Raw genomic sequence first — 18896 nt, 5'->3', positions numbered from 1 at the left:
TACCTATGAGAATGCAACACACACACCGCGGTAATGACCACTGAAATGAGTACAAAAAATAATCAACCGCGTCAATTATGGGACTTGTCTCAACTAAACGCTTGGTGTAATAAATATTCCTCGGTAGTAAGAAACGCTGCCTGTATCGCATGAAAAAAAATTATGAGAGGTGAAATGGAAACTACGTGATGGTATCAATATAGTAGGAATTGTGTCAATTTTTGTTAGGGGTCCCTGAAAGACAATATTCCGAACGATATATCATCGAAAAACAATCAAAGAAATAAAAATCTGTGAATAGGTATTTGACATAGAAAATAAATCATCAAATGACTGGACATTTGGCCGATATTTATAATAGTTTCGACAACTTGATTGAGATGCTCATAAATATAAAAAAGCCAGAGTACAATTGAAAATTCAATCTGTTTAAATATACATTTGAGTTTCTGAGTTTAATGAAGGAAATCAATTCAATACTTTTTGATATCCATTGACAAATAATAAACAGTAGTAGTGTGAATGATAAATAGATATATAACAAAGAATAAAATAAAGTTTTATAAATATAAAGAAACGAACATGAAAATATAAATTAATTCAAAAGAAAAGGGGATAAATATTATTGCTAAAGGTGAAAATACTAATAACACAACATTATTCTGCGATTAATGATTATTATACAGGGTGTAACATAAGTACGTCAAAATATTCAAGTGACGTATTCCTGAGACAATTTTAAGAAAAAAGTTTATATGAACTTGTGTACGAAAATGCTTCGTTTCGGAGATACGTGGTGTTGAAATTGAATTTTTTTGTTCGCTTTTAGAAAATAACTTTTGACGTGGGGATATTTTCACGTGGGAAATTATAATTTCATATTAATTCTCATGTAACATCTAGAGGGCGCTGCGTACGCTGTCATTATTTATTTCAAATTGTCCTAACTTTTTTGACAGTAAAATTAATAACTTTTTTCCTATAAAATATTTGATGAAAATGACTAAAATTGCAAAAAACTTGTGACAAAAAACTACCATGTTTTGAAAAATTCAACAATCCGTATTTTGAAAACGAATCATTCTTCGTTAAATATATTATGGGAAAAAGTTGTTTACTTTGACGAGATCCACCACATACTTAGTTTTTGTAATGTTCTCAGCAACTTCACTTAGCGCCCTAGGAAGTAAGTAATATGCATCGATATAGAAAATTGCAAATATCTCGAAAACGGTCACCTCCAGCATTGTTGAGGAGATGTACCTTTTTTACTTGGAAAAGGTGTGGGAATTAGCAGCGCAGCGCCCTCTAGATGTTACATGAAAATTAATACGAAATTATAATTTCACACGTCAAAAAAATCCCGGGTACGGAATTTCGTGCAAATAACTTATTTTTTGAAAGAGTTATTTTCAAAAAGCGAAAAAAAATTCAATTTCAACACCCCGTATCTCCGAAACGAAGCATTTTCGGACACAAGTTCATATAGACTTTTTTTCTTAAAATTGTCTCAGGAATACCTCACTTGAATATTTTAAAAGTGACAATACTAGTTCAATATTATCTAACAGTTATGAGTCTGTATATGAGAAGCCACGCATTCAACTCTGAAAGGTTTATGAGAACACGTCAACATCTTCTCTTTAGATCAAAGTGTGAAAAATACTAAAGATTCATTTGATTACGAAAATAGTAAAATTAAGACAGCGAGTATACATAGTAAAATCAATAACAAAACACATAACCACCAAATTCCTACCTTATATTTCCAATTTGTTTGATAAGTTGAGATCCTATTCATGCAAAATATTCATTTTTATAAATTTTCAGTTGTCTAATGCAACGTTGTTGATTTTTCAAATGAAATTTTTTTTCAAATTAATAGTTTTTCAAAATGCTATTTACAGTTTTCCTTTCAAAGCCTCCGGCTCTTACCCTGATCTTAGATATTCATCGAAACACTACATTTTTTTCCTATGTTTGTATGCCAGTTTTACCTGATTACTAACTTGGTTAACGAAACGTGCGTCAAGAAACATTACTTTAGTTCTTGCTTGGAAAACGTGTTATCAATAAATCCATTACAGAAAATTTATCATCTTCACCTGTGAAGGATATTATTAGAGTTTTATTATTACAGCAGTTTGTCTTAAAGATACTCAAATTATGTTGAAAAATTAAATTAATATTCTTTTGCATATAAGTTGCTCACTTCAATAAGTAGTCATTGAAATTTTGAATTGTATGAGTACGTTATTGAAATGATTAGTTCCGACAAGTTTTCAGATACATTAAGATACGTTAAAGTGTTTCGACTGAAATTATAACTCTAGTCAGAAACTTTTTTATTAGTCAGTGGGCTATGCTTGAAGACTGGCAGTGAACAAATCTAAAGAAATGTACTTTAAATGTTCAAGCCAGTCTCTAATATACCTACACAGTAAGGTAAATGGACTGACGCCTATCAGAAAATAACTACTCCTCTGGCTAATACACTGACGCCTGTCGGATATAATCCAACGCCCTTCGTGGTATTAGCCAGAGAAAGAGTTGTTTTCTGATAGGCGTCAGTCCATTTATCCTACTGTGTAGGTATATTCGAGACTGGCTTGAGCGTTTAAAGTTCATTTCTTTAGAAAACTGTGCGTCACACTTTTTATTAGTCATAATTCCTATTAGGTTGTTTTGATGTCATATATTTTCGTATCTCCAGTTCCCAAGAATCATTTATTCTACTGTGTATTGGAATATACTGATCGATAGAGAATTTTGAACGAACAATTAGGCCAGTCAAAATTGACAATAAATTGGAAAAACATGATGTATCTCTAATTCTTCAGTATATTGTTAGGATGCATTAGGGCAATGTATACGCAAGTTTGCAACTCGGAAAAGTTGTGGGAAAATTTTTACACACCAAAAATCGCGAAATTTTTGGACTTGTTTCAGATTCTGCTCTATATCTCCTAATAATCCATCCATTTTTCAACAAAAACTATTATATACGGTTTTTAAGCGCATTAAATTTGTGACAGATTGAGCCCAACCAAAGCTCTATAAGTCAAGTTATGGCCGAATTACGGTACTTTAAAAATAGGCCAGTTGTTCCAAAAATAAAAAAAAAAATTGTTTTACATCTTCTTTGGACTGAGATTGCGTCGAAGCCATTGATTTTACGAGTAGAGCTTGTAGAATATAATTTGTAGACAATTCAATTAGCTTCAAATTAAGTTCAGAGTGGAGTCCATAGGCCTTGTGGTTCTTTCAAAACCTTAAAAAACCCATACAAGATACAATCGCATTTTTCCAGAAATGGTCCATACCCATCTTCAGTAGATGTCTTGGTTACAATAATATCAATATTGATGTATGATTTACAGTAAATGTATTTCAATATAAATATGAGTAATAAACATAAGTTATTAACATAAGTGATAAACATAAGTAATAAACATAAGTAATCAAAAGTAAATAACTTAATCACTCATTCAGTAGACACAAAGTCAAACTCGTAGCCGTGTTTTTGATGACCCTGGGCCGTCACTTTCGTTGCTCTCTTCAGTAGGTAGGTCTTCTACTATTGGTGGGTCGTCGTCTTCTATAGGTAGGTACTCCGGTATTGGTAGATCGTCAGGGTTGTCTAGAGGCTCGTCACGTCGTCATCTTCAATGATAACGGCAACGTTCTGGCGCGTTTCCTCTGAGCAGGTAGCACACATCACAGGTACTTTATTGCCGTTGATTTTTTTCCAAATTAAAATGTTTCGCCTGCTTTCAGCTTCTTACTATATGATGTCGTTAAGCGATTTTCGGCCAATTTTCCTCTACGAATTCAAATCGAACCAAAACTCTGCCGAAACAGACCGAAAAATCATTTAGGCATTTGGCAATGATTGTATTGATGAACGCTCTGTTCGACGTTGGTTTGCGAAATTTTGTTCCGTAGATTTTAGCCCCAAAGTGGTCGACCTACAGTAATCCAGTACGAGGTGGTGAAGACTGACCTTTTACAAACGGTGCGTGGGCTGGCAAAATATCTGAGCGTCAGCTCCCATGCGATTTTTGATGGTTTTAACGTATTGAAAAGATTAAAAAACTCAAAAAGTAGGTGCCCCACGATTTTAACGATCGCGCAACCACAACGATCCTTTCTTGGTAGGATCGTCACGTGTGATGAATCGTGGATCCTCTAGGACCACGGTAGACTTTCAGGCACTGGTCAACAGAAGAGGTCTGATCCTGCTCTACAACAACATAACGAATTGAGCGAATTGAGCCTCATCCACCAAACTTCTTAGACCTCTCACCAACCGACTATCATCTTTTCAAGCACCACGATAACTATCTCACTGATGGAACCTTCGCCAATAAGAACCAGGCAAAAACAGCCTTCATCTACTTCATCGAATCCCGAGCACACAACTAATCGACTTGTGTTACGTTCGCAAAAGTACAGTCTAATACTTTGATCATTTTAGATACTTGGTTTTGCCATCAACTTTCCAACAAAGGTTTTCGCGAAATTAGCAAACAACAGTTTGAACTGTCTCCAAATATATTATCATACTCTCATTTTATTTTCATTTGCTGGTTTGTATTTATAGACCAGGGTCGATAATTTTTGAAACCAAAAAAAATAACAGTAGGATGAAAAGGAGGGGAATATGATAAAAATGAAACGAAAAATTAATTATGGGCGATCTGAGTTCGGGCAGTGGGAGGGGGTGAGTTTTTAAGGGTAAAAAATGGTTTATCTCGATTTCCGGGAAAAACTACTACCTATGGAAAAAAGTTAAATGACAAATTTGTAGGCAATAAAAAGATCTTTCGTATTCACAATTTTTTCACATAACCTTGAAATTTTTGTGAAAAATTCAAATAACCAAGTTTTAATTTTTTTTTTATTTTTTCCTATGAAATTTGGTGAAAACTTACCTTTTTGTATCCCAAATACACTGTTATTTATTTCATTTAAAATATTTAACTTTCCACCTTATTTTGACTTAATATCAAAAAACACCTTAATGTTCAATCGAAAATTCTGGCATCAAAATATCAGCTTTTTTGAAAAAGTCGGTATGGTTTTTGTTCGTTGAAATTTTTACTTTCTGATGGTGTGAAATAGAATACATTACTAGAGTAAATGAATATCACTGGAGTTTTTTCCTTGAAGATTAAAGGAAGATTAAAAGTTTTAATCTTCCTCATTGAAGACGATCACTTGGTGATCGAAACACGTGTCGAGGTGTTGAAAATAACGATTTGGTGTTGGGAAAAAACTCCAGTAATATTCATTACTACACCAAAGGTTCCAAACAGTGCATCATAACTAGAGTAAATATTCTCAGAAAATGTAAAAAATCGAAAAAAACTCAAATTCAAAAAAATTTTTCGATCATTATGTACAATTTCATCAAAAAATGTGATTGCTGCAATTTTATTCAGATGAAAAGTTTATTTATTAAATTCTAATTACATTCATGTCATAGAAAATCCCATAAAATATAAATATACATGTATATCGTACTATTGAATTTAAATACTTCATTCTGATTACGTTATTAATTATAGTATTTTTTAAAATGGTAATCTTGTTATTTATAAATACCTAATCTTGAATTTTAATCACTTATGCATTATTTTTTGTCTCTTTGATGACATGTCTTCATCGTTAGATTCGACAAACCTTTCCAATTCTAGATGCTCTTCGAAATCTTCAAGACCATCACCTTTCAAATTTTACACTGCCAAAATTCATTCCTGCAATAGCTTGCAAAGATTTTTTTCTTCTTCATACGCTTCGTGGCAATGTACAGAATTACTGCCAATAATTCCAGAACATATTGACATACTGTTATCAGTCTGAGAAAAGGATCATATCTGTTGAAAAGTTTTTGTAATATTTGTAAATCAGCTAGATCTCGTTTTATTCGATATTCTCTTTAATCATTGTGTTGCTCTGTAGTTGCAAAAGACACATCACAAAAATCTTCCATTTCATTGCAAACTTCGACAAGTATGATCGTTGTTAATAAGAATTTTGTTATAAAACACTTTCAGACAAGCCATGATCATGTGTAAGTCCACCCTGAGTATGTAATAAGGCACAGACCCTCATAACTCCTTCCCCACCTCTCTATGAAATCAAATTATCTAAGAACAATTCGTTCTCTATGAAATACCTTTCAATAGGCTTACATTTTCCGTGGGTCATTCATGTATATAAATTATTTTAAAATAGCAATAAATATACATCTTCAAACATTATTTAAAAAAGATTCTACAACCTTCTCAAAATATTGTAGATGTCTTATTAAATATTAACTTCATTAACTTATTTGTTTGTTAATTATAGTAGAATATTTTTTCGTTAATCAATGTAACATGAGATCTAACGTTTTTTGAGTAAATAAAGTGTGAACTTTAATAAATAGCTCAAAATTGTACATAATGGGCCTGTTTTGGTTCTCTGTCCTGACTATTCCTAACAGTCAGAAAGCAGTCGGCCAACTGAATACTGAACATGTTGTTGGGTAAACATGTTCAGTCCACAAATGAGTCACTGAATTGGGACGATTCGAAACAATAAAGACTGAGAATCAAAACAAACCTAATGATTAAAAAATTTTCGAATTCGAGTTTTTTTAGATTTTTTGCATTTTCTGAGAACACTTACTATGATAATGTATTTATTTTTTTTCACACCACCAGAAAGTTGAGATTTCAACGAAAAAAACACTTCGACTTTTTGGAAAAAGCTAATATTTTGACGCGAGAATTTTCGATTGAAAATTAGGGTGTTTTTTGATAGTAAGCCAAAATACGGTGAAAAAATAAATATTTTGAATCAAATAAATCACAGTGTATTTGGGACATAACAAAGTGAGTTTTCACCAAATTTCGTACATTTTTTTTTGAAAAAGACAAATAAAAACCAAAAACTTATTTGAATTTTTCACATGAATTTTGATGTTAGCTGGAGAAAATGTGAATACAAAAGTTGTAGATCTTTTTATTACCTACCTCTGCTATTTAACTTTATTCCGTAGGACTTGTAATTTTGCCGGAAATCGAGATAAACCATTTTTTACCCTTAAAACTCACCTCCTCCCATTTACCGAACTCAGATAGCCCGTAATTTATTTTTATTTTTATCATATTCCCCTACTTTTTTAATGAGTTTCTTTCTATTATTATTTTTTTTCACTTTCTACCGTTTTTGAAAGCTTCAGCCCTGGTCTATTATGTTTAAGTACTAAACTATCTCACATCTGTTATTGTTTCACTGTATTTGACATAATTGGCTTTTTTACCTTTTGATTTCATCACGTGTCTCGTTCTGTCATAACGACACATGAACCAGATATTAAAATCATTTCTGGTTTTTGTACACAATTATGCTTGACCTACTTGATATAATATCGTTTAAACGGAACAATCGTTGGGAAAGTGAAAAAATGCCAGACAAAGAGAGAGTGAGAAACACAAACCGTAATTTGGAATGCGGTGGCCGGCCTTCACAAGGTTTTTCCATTTTGTTAACGTATTTATCAGGTAATTGTTTTCGCCTCGGGATAAACTTTAATTGGTTCTTTATAAGTGCACACACATGTCGATAATAACCGCATTGTCTTCATTGTTGACTCGTTTCTGTGCGAAATTCTCATCAATAATCACTGCACAGTAAAAAATATAATTCTATTACTGAAAGCCTAGTGGGTCTATAATATCTGAAGAAACACCCAGTGTTTTTCTCTTATGGAATGTATTTCGCCAATACATATTCAGTCAATCACAATACATTTTCTCAAGTTTTCAAGTAAAAAAATAATTCATCTATATTCGATTAGCCTCTTTTATAAGTTTCAACGGAGTTATGTTCATGAATGTGTATGCTTTTTTGGACTGCAAAGCTGCGAAACTATGTTTTTTAAATATAATCTGCCTTTCTCTGCCTTTGGAAATCGCTAGGAACCGCACGTAAAAAGGCCAGAACTTGTTAATCTTTGTATTTCACATGTGCATCTAAATCAAAAACAATATGTAGAATTACTAATTATTTCAGTAAGTTGAAACGTTTTCGGATCCTTGGTTGAGCAAGAGAGAGAAAAAATCCCAAAATTTTACCTGATACGAAAAAGAAGTCGTAGTCAAAGTAGGCAGGGTGTTCCTTGATTTCATTAGAAATATTTAAGGGCGTGTTTAGGAGCTGATATGAACATATATCTAGAAATGCATTGTTTCCAAGACTGAACATTTCTGAATATACCTTTTTTTATTGGAATAAATTGATGGATGTAGCCGTTGATACGTGGTAGGAAATCATAATGAAAAGAGAAATGAAAATTACTATGTTTTTTACCACTTTTATTTATAACTTAACTTACTGCAGTTTCGTTACTGCGTTTATTGTATGTTTGAAAATGTCCGCATAGGACGAAACTGCAGTAACGTTAATTACAAATAAAAGTGGTAAAAACATAGAAAATTTTTTTTCTCTTTTGATTTTTTTATTGGTATTGTCAAATATGGAAGATAATCATGAAATAATTCAAATTCATTTAAGCGAATACATGAATTGAAAGATGTTCCAAACCCAACTTTAATATTCAAAAACAAATACACTCAGTATTTAATCTTTTGATATTCTAAATTCATAGACATCAAAATTGATATGATCACAGGATATAGAAATATAAAACAATCTGCATGCAGATTGCATACTGAGCATCTCCTTTTCTTCGATTCTGCTGGGTGGCTGTATAATGTAAGTTTTTGGTGATTTATTATATTTTTTGATCAAACTTTTAGTGTAAGTTTGTTCCTGGAGTATTTTCTCCGTTTTGTTACAATAAATATTCAATTAAGTTTTCAAATGAGTTCTTTTATTATTTCGATGAAAGATGAATGGGTGAATCAGCAAATAAAATCCTCTCGTTAATGAGCCAAGCGAGTACTGAGTTGCGACAGTATTCTGAAAATGAGATTTTCACTTTTCTTCATTTGCTACTCTCTTTGTTCATTCATAAAATTAAAATCAAAACGAAATGCGGATGACAACAAATAGTGTGCTAGGCATTAAAGAAGCCAAAAGTGATTGTTGAGTTACATTCACTGTTTTGACAACGAATATTCACAATATTCATATACGAGAAAAGTTAAACACCATGTATCTTGACAACAACAACAAACAACGCATTTTATAAACTTTTCATCTCTCGAACACCACCTTGTATTTTTTTACCGTAATTATGAAACACTTTATAGAAACTGACTGTTAGCGTCATATGTTCTATTTATTTGAGGATTAGTTTTCAGCAGATGTTGTTCTACTAAACTGACATTTGAGGTGAATCATCTGATGTTGCAGACTCTTATTATTAGACAAATGGTACTCAACCCAAAAAGGCACACTTTTTATAATATTCAAGAAGTATTTGTATAAGGACCCCGATGCTTTTTCCCAATAATTATTTTCTAAAAAAAGAACATTCTCCCTCTACCCTTTCTTCCATGAAATCCTCAATACATAACGATACTACATTTTTTTTTTCATTTTTTAGGCGTCATTGGGAAATTTCATCACATGAATAACATGTACTTGTGGAGTACAGTTTCTACTCAGTTTTGTAGTCCATCCAAAAGAAATAACAAACAAACCTTGACAAAGTCCCTGACGTTGCATAATTGCAACATGTTGCATACGTAGAAATAATCATGACAAAATTTTCTGTTATATAATGTACATCTACGTTGGCTGACTGTTCAGACTATTAACTATAATTATACAATTAGTTGATAGATTCAAAATGAACATAACCTATGACCTTCAGGTTGTATTGTGTTCCGACAATAGGTGTCGGTATTTATCTCAATCATGACGATGAAATTTTCAAGTAGGAGAGTTGAATGCATTGGTGTTATAATTACTGAACTGAAGGATGCATGGGACTGAATCAATATTGATTTAATTACCTACAGCTGAGAAATAAATTCTAGACGAGTGTGGGTACACGGGGAATTGATGAATACTAGAAAATATTATGATTCACTTGGTGAATAGAGTAGAAAAACCGTAATACTTCAAAATGACATCATTGGATGACATCAATAGTTATAAAAGAGGTATGCAATGTTATAATTATTTAGCATCAAGACTATATTCGTCACTTTTTATCGAATATTGATATCTTCAAGAAAAAACTTGAAAATGGCTTTCAAATTTCCAGAGAAAAAAGAACATGATTTTTTTAAACAAGAGAACAATTCCTAAACTCCCCCCGAAAAATTATTTGTTTCAAACAATTTACAGTTTCGTTGCAAACCTTTCATAAAGATGGAAGGTATTGATCAAAAATACTGCTGTAAGAATTTTTGGAATGGAAAAATGTTAGTGAAAAATATTCTTTAATCCTACGACTATTACTCAAAGGAATATGTGGATACTTTTTGGATTTAATCTGTTCGTATCCCTAGTCAGTCAATGAATTGAGAAATAATAAAAAATAAATATCGATTTCTCGCGCATCTTATCATGTGAATGAACATCAGAACTGTGATGGAATTGGCGGTAGTTGATAAAAATCCATCTCATTCAACTTATTTGGCCTGATTTGCTCTACAATAGCTTCCTTCATAAAAGCTGTTGTAAAGCGAAACACGTGTTGCGGTTTAGTGAACGGTCCAGTGAAAATCTCACAATGGAGTGTTACTTGAATCTATCTTGTCAATCTATCAAAAAACGCCGTCTTTCCATTGGTATCTTGAAACAGGAAAAAGTCGCATGGGGGCAAATCTGGTGAATACGGTGGCTGTGGCATGATTACTGTGTTTTGGTCAAAAAACTACGAACATGCAATGACAGTGTGCAGGTGCATCTTCGTGACCAAAAAAACAATCTGATCGAACTTGGTGTGCTTGTTTAGTCTTGGCTCTCCTGGGTTCTTCCATTGAGCCGACTGGACTTTGGTTTCGATGTCATAACCATATACCCATGATTGATGAAGCAAATATGGATCGCCAACATTCTGAAGATGCAAGACAACTGAAACTGTGTATGTATGTTCGACACGATTTTACCAAAACTCGTCAAAACTTTTCTTTGTGTTGTAGATACTGAAAGCGGGATCAATTAGAGTTTCAACGAATTGACGATGTTTTGATTCATTGTTCATGGTTTACTGATATACAGATTTATATAGTTCCATATTAGAAAGGTGTCGTCAATCTATATCAACAAGACTCGGTGCTTCTTCAATAGCCAACGTTTTCAACGATCCATTTCCATTTCAGGTTTTTCAAATGAAGGTACGAGTTCACTTTATGGCAAAAACTACGTGATATATATATATATATATATATATATATATATATATATATATATATATATATATATATATATATATATATATATGCAAATGAGTGCAAACTTGAAAGTAGCAAATACTTGCTGATTATAATATTTAGCACTTCTGTCACAAAATTGACAGATGATGGTTGATACTGCTGGGTACTGAAATTGTTCGATTAAACAGTTGGTCAGTCCAAAAGTGTTTGACCACATATCTTAGACGTATCATTTGTCAATCAATAAATCGTTTTGTGAATATGAGATGTACACTAACTGATGAATCACTGTATGATTTCCACTATGGGAGTGTTTTTCATCTCGTGAAGACGCCAACTTGGTTGGTGAAACGCGCGTCGAGAAGAGTATTGCATTTCTAGTGATTGGGAAATGTCCTTGTTTTGGATAGTTACCTCAAGTGAGATTTTTTCGCAGATGGTGCTTTCAGTAAATACTCGTTCCTTCCACTTTGACGACATTTGAATCTGGGTCTGCACCAAACTCATGAGCAACTTTTACCCAAGCACGGTATCTGTTGGCCTGTGCTTTGTATTCGGGCAATGCATGATCTTATGGCCCACGTTATTTTTCATCAACGTTCGTTTTTTCGTGATGCTTTCTTTTTCAGATCGTATAGTTCTGTAGCCGTCGGGTAATAGATTAATCTGTTCATTTATACTGGACATCACTCTCAAGTCCTTCAAATTATTGCTTTGTATTTCATCTTCTATTTCCTCGCTGCCGAACATATCATAGTACAAACAAATCCAAAATACTGAAAGTGAGACCGAGTCGCCGGTACAATTCATAATTTCATGCCAGGGAACAGAATCACGTATTCTCTTCAACAACACTGAGTTACCAATTGAAATGAAGTCATGTCACGAAATGGTGACGTGTCAAATGAATCGAGAGTTCACACGCTTGGCAGTCTAGAGGCAAGTGTTGACAAATATTCAAACTCCCAATTATTTGGCATTTCGCCACATAAACGTATGCCAAAAGTTCAGCAACCATTTGACAGCTACATATTATACTTATTATAGGGTTTTTCAATTTTCAAACTGAGCTCTGAGATCAAAATGATGTCAGAGTGCCAAACATGGCATTTTGCCATACCGTCAATGCCCAATTATTTGGCATTTCGCCCTACAAACGTATGCCAAAAGTTCAGCACCCGTTTAACAGCTACATATTCTACTTATTATAGGGTGTTCCAATTTTCAAACTGAGCTCTGAGATCAAAATGACGTCAGAGTGTCAAACATGTCATTTTGCCATACCGTCAACGCCCAATTATTTGGCATTTCGCCCTACAAACGTATGCCAAAAGTTCAGCACCCGCTTGACAGTAACATATTTTACTTGTTATATGGTTTTGCAATTTTCAAATTGAACTCTGATATCAAAATAACGTCAGAGTGCCAAACATGTCATTTTGCCATACCGTCAATGCCCAATTATTTGGCATTTCGCCCTACAAACGTATGCCAAAAGTTCAGCACCCGTTTAACAGCTACATATTCTACTTATTATAGGGTGTTCCAATTTTCAAACTGAGCTCTGAGATCAAAATGACGTCAGAGTGTCAAACATGTCATTTTGCCATACTGTCAACGCCCAATTATTTGGCATTTCGCCCTACAAACGTATACCAAAAGTTCAGCACCCGCTTGACAGTCACATATTTTACTTGTTATATGGTTTTGCAATTTTCAAATTGAACTCTGATATCAAAATAACGTCAGAGTGCCAAACATGTCATTTTGCTACCGTCAACGCCCAATTATTTGCCATTTCGCCGTACAAACGTATGCGAAAAGTTCAAAACCCATTTGACAGTCACATATTTTACTTATTATATGGTTTTACAATTTTCAAACTGGGCTCTGACATCAAAATGACGTCATAGTGTGAAACATATGCCACTTTGTCATACCGTCAACTCTTTATCTAACTCCTTTTGCTAACTTATCCAATTATTTCGGTGCTTGTGTTTTGAATATTTAATTTCATTTTTTTCTTTTAGATTCCAAATCTGTCACCCTTAACATTATCAAACACATTCTAACAAGCTACGAAAAATCAATTTCAAGCAAAAAAAAGTAAAAGTTGGTCGGAACTGAAGTGAGACACGTTTTAGCTGAATTCATTGTGAGAAAAATACGGAGAAGGCGAACACAATCACTCTCTGTTTGCATCGAATATCCCGAATTTCCGGTAGAACCAGATTGCGTAAAGCAGCGACAAAACTTCATTCAAATTTTCGCAGACGTCCCACTTTCTCATTGGTTAAACGGTTTCCGTTCGACGTAGGAACTCTTGTTATCGAATTTTATCGTCGGTAACGGTACTACCTTCTTCAACCAGTTCCGCTCATGACTTATCGGGAAGGCTGTTTTCGCCTGGAGCGCGGTTTGGTCACTTGCAGCACGACTTATACGGATCGTTGATCGAGATCGATTGGTTTTCGCGCTAGAAATTAGGTAAAGGCGAATGCACCCTTGAGTCAGCTTGGAGGAAGTTCCAAAAAGTCCAGTTAGTTCTAAAACATTCGCCTAATGCAGTCTGAGAACGTTTTTCCAAATGGATTTGACCTCCAGCGATTCAAATCGAATGTGAATCGCTACTTTCGCACAGGTACCGCTCTGAGAGCGCCTTAAGGATTTTCCTGTAGTGCTTGTGTTTTATCCTTGAGAAAAAAAAGATGAGTTATTCTGGTGAGTTGTATTTCAAAGCAAAGTAACAGTCATATCAGTTTAATTAAACGATATGCTTCCTTTTTTATAGGGACATTCAAGTTCTGATTGTAGATTTATTGAGATGATGCAGAAACCGTCGGTACTGTTTTCTGTTTTGGTGTCCATCTGTTTCAGAAATATCCAAAAGTTCATCAAGCTAGCATATCTCTCTTGGTTTGGTACCATTCAATTTCAAATTAGACTTCAATATTCTTTCGTCCACTTAAAATTCAATTAAATCGTCCCAAGGATTAAACCAGTCGTGATTCAACACGATACAACAGATGAAACTGCTAATGCTTTGTTGTATATACCTGTTTTCAAAGAATGGTGCTGAGTTTAGGTAAACATAGATATCTCTTCGTACGATCGTTGCGACATAAAACTGAAACGTTGAATATCCAAGATGAACAAGGGTCTCCGAAACATTCTGTTGCATATCCAAACAATTCAAACTGTTGCAGAATCAAATGAGGAATAGCTTTCTGTTTTTCCCTTCAGCTTCAAATGAAACACGACCGGATGGCAAATAGAACAGCTTTTCAAAGAATTATAGAGGGTATTAGAGAGATAAAAGATATTTCAAGTGATCATTTGATCTTCTACTGAAAAAACATGGCTGTGGCTGCTAACCGCCAGGGGGTAAGGGTATCAATTTTATTGTTAAAATAGATTTTCCCTCGAAACAGAAACTGAAGTGTTATTGAAACGTTTAATCACACTCCCGTTTCTGAGTTACGGGCATTGATAGGCAGATAATATTCCATGTACCATAGAATACGTCTCATTGTAACTGATTGTTGTCTAGAATATATTTGAGTTTTAATCTGGTTGACTAAATTGAAACAATTTTCAAATTGGATCTTTTGAATCTTTTTCAATTTCATTATCAGAATTTCACAAAATACAGATATGTATAAAAAACACTAATTTAGTCGGGATCAAAATAGTTCACTAAGTTCCTAAAAATACTGCCATTTGGAGGATTCGGAAGTTTGTAGATGAAAGTGTTACCAAAAGACTTGTAAGTTGACGTTCAAACTTCATTACCGAAGTTTATATAACGACTTTTTTGCAAAATAAAAGAGAAATGGAAATGATTTTTATTAATTTATTCATTATAGTACACGGGCAGGCCCAAATCAAATAAAAGTATTACAGTGTTATATAGTAGTCGATGCAATGTAATGGATTGAAAGTGAATTATAAGAAAAATAGTTACTGAATAGTAAGATAAAATATAAATCATTTGAGAAAACATTCACAAAATATAACAATATGAGCCAATCTAATTCTTGCAGGTAACACTTGAAACAACCCAAGCTGAAAATATTAAATGGCTAGGTCAAGAGTATGGTTTTCGAAGAGAGAAACTGATATATCAAAGATTTGAAGGTTATTCAAGGACATAGCTAATCGAAGAGTTTTGGGGATGAAACTGTTTGTATGATTCATTTAATCTTTGAAAGAAAAACATGAAAGTCTTGCAACTGCCTGGTTGAACTAATGGGAACAAAATAGAAGAATCAGGTCTCTATATTATCTGCGTGCCTCGGGAGAAGGAATGTTCAATGTGCGTTCTAATGCAAGAAAGTCATGATATACATGTACCTTGAAGGCAATATATCTCGGGATATTGTGCTGTACAGCCTCGAATTTCACTCTATGTATAACGAATGGGGAGACCTAACTGTGGAACAATAATCGAGATGAGGTCTAACTAGACAAATATAAAGAGATTTGATAGCAGCGATGTTAGTGGAATCTCAGGTGATTCTCTTCATAAAGACAAGCATCTTTATGAATTTCTAAATTACATCGGAAATATTTAATTTATAGCTAAGTGTGGGGTCTAGGATTACATCTAGATCTTTGGTTTCAAAGTCAGAATGCAAGGTCAGATTATTGATACTATATTTGAAAGTAATTGGGTGATGTATTCGATGAAAGCGAAGACTATGGCATGGGGTTTACCAAACCATCTGGATTATTGTAGGGCAATGGATAGAGGTCAATTTTGTTGCTATTGCGTTTGTTTGTTGACAATTTTCCTCAGTAAGAGAAACGGAAGCATATGATGAGTTTTTTGAAATAAATATTCCAACATCGAATTTATCGATAAAAAATTTACTAATGAATTTCATTTATTCTAGTACCGCTTAAAAAAATATATTGACGAACTTTTTATAATTTTAGCTCACAAATCCGTTCCTGAGTTGTAGGGGAAGGAACTGAATAAATGAAAATTATTCTATATGCTTCAGATTTTTTTAAATTTCAGGCAATACGGTGCTTCATAATTACTATTTTACACTAGTGCTCAAAATCTGTCATTATAAAACTTTAATAAGAAACTATCTGTGACCAATAACGTGGTGGAAAACTCATTTACATCCAATATATAAACAAGCCCCGCTATTCAATCTTCGTATTGCAGTTTATCAAACCCCACCGCAAATAATGATCATGAAGAATGCTTCATTTTCTATTGAATCAACTACATCTTCTAATTACGTATTTTCAGTCTCCACTATTCTTCCACATTCGAAAAAATCGCCGGGACAATACAAGCCCGGTCGTCGAGATTGGCATCTGTCAGCTTCACAATGGAGCATGGCGGAAAAAATCGACAATTATCCATTATGCTTTTATTGATACACATTTAAACACAGGTGTGGGTCGACCAAGGCTGAGCTGATACAGCCATTCATCCAGAGCTCTTTAGAATATCACGGAAAAAATACGGCATTGTTGGAAGGCATCTCACCGCGATTCTTATAGGGTGATTATAGTAACAAATTTCGCTTGGGAAATCCAATCGGTCATTATGGGTTTCAATGGCTAATCTGACGAATGGTGAAATGGAAAGGGAAAACAGATAGATGGAGTGAAAATTATCATCAATAAAGTCATGAATATTACTGGAGTTTTTCCCAACACCAAACCGTCATTTTAATACCTCGACACGCGTTTCGATCACCAAGTAATCATCTTTAAGAGTCATCACAATACACTCATTGCATAGACGACCAATACTTGATAAATCAACGATAAACACTTTCTTTTGAAATTTTACATGAATAATTTGCTGTAACTTAGCTTAATGAGTGTCTCTTTTAAACAAGCTCTTACTTCGTAATTTTCGAAGAAATTGTCGTTCAAGAATAGAACTAATTGCTATCAAGGATTCTAACGCTGGAATAATGAATCCGATAACTCTCAAGGGAGTTGTATTCTGGAAATACCGAGTACCCGAAAAATCTCAGTACGGTCTAATATCTACAAAGATAGTGGAAGCTATATAGAAGAACGGAATTTTGGCAATTATATATGTTAAAATGAAATTACTCCTTTGCGCATTTTCTAATTTTTCACCCTTGCAGGGGCAGCACCCCGTGATAGTTTACACAACTGAAAATTGGTATGATCTAAAAGTCAATGCAGAAGAAAATTTGAACCATTGGACTCAACAGTAGACTCCTATCGTTACCTGCCTTTCAGTAGTCTTGAAACTTCTCTTCTCCACTATAACTTAACCATTCAACGAAATTTGAAAATTGAACCAGTGAAAAAATAAAATATTCAGGTATCTAGATTCTAACTTGGGATAGGATAGGCATATATCATATCTTGTAAAAAAATTGCGTTTCCTATTATTCAGATTTGAACAATTCATATTTTATCTAGACCTCAAAGAAAAAACATTGTGTACAAAAGTTTAGTGGAAGCTCATTTAAATTATGGGATCATAGCGTGGGGAGGTGTATCACGAACGTATCTGAATTAGATAGAAGTCTCTCAAAGAAGATTCCTCAAAATGATTCTACAGAAAAATCTAACATATTCCAGTGATTGCCTTCAGTCTGATACACAAGTAATGTACATAAGACAATTCTGTACCGTACAAGTATGTATTAATCGATATTTGAACAAAGAAAAATTAAAAGTACTTACCCATCTCTACAGTACAAGACAGAAAAATACATGTTACATGTTATTCCAAAAATTAATAATACAGTCGGACAAAAAAGTTTCAATTACATAGCCACAAAGTTGCTCAATTACCCGCCGGACACTTTGGAAATGGAACCCTCTCTCAAAAAATTCAAGAAACATTTGAAAACATTCTTAACAGAAATAGAAAAAAAGGAAATACGTAAAATTATAGAAGACTAAAAAAGAAAATGTTGAATGCTTTTATTCATTTATTTAGAGATTGTACTTTCAGATGTTTGTAGTGTTCATTTTATATTGAGTGTATTTTATTCAGTGACATTTTATTGTACTAATTTACTGTAGTTTTCAGATGTTTATTTTATTCAGTGACATTTTTTGTCCTAATTTATTGAAGTGTTTAATTTATACAAAAACATAAATGAAACATAAACATTAATTTTTATTAGATTTGATATCTGGATCCTAGTATTTTTTACCCATTTTGTTTTCAATTATCATAATTGTTCTATTTTGTTATTTTTCTGTAATTTACTCAAACACAGGGTTTTACAGTTGAAGTATCTTTTTATTCATCAAGGTATATTGTACTCCATATATACTCCATTTTATATTTATGTATTATAATTTACTGATGAATAAATTATTATGATTATTAAATTATTATTAACTTTTAAATTCCTCTTTTACGTTAGTCAGAATTTTTAGTAGTAGCGCATACATCTGGAAATCGTTTTGGTAGTTGTAAGTTTGCTGGTTTTGTTAATACCTGCTTCTCCACACAAACTCATGCCAGATGTTCCGGTTTTCCCGTTTATCACAGAAATAACTCAAGAGAAACGCGATGGGAGGACC

At 33.4% G+C, this 18896-nt stretch overlaps 1 protein-coding gene across 1 annotated transcript in view; it reads left to right on the top strand.

Moving 5' to 3' along the window:
- LOC111511146 (uncharacterized) overlaps nt 1–18896 on the top strand; it is a 541917-nt gene that overhangs the window by 294716 nt on the left and 228305 nt on the right. The window lies entirely within an intron of this gene.

Source organism: Leptinotarsa decemlineata, unplaced genomic scaffold (assembly GCF_025532065.1).
Source record: "Leptinotarsa decemlineata unplaced genomic scaffold, Ldec_3_MD MMD2_tig00078422_RagTag_RagTag, whole genome shotgun sequence".
Taxonomy (NCBI): Eukaryota; Metazoa; Arthropoda; class Insecta; order Coleoptera; family Chrysomelidae; genus Leptinotarsa; species Leptinotarsa decemlineata.
This window is presented reverse-complemented; position numbering and strand designations above follow the sequence as displayed.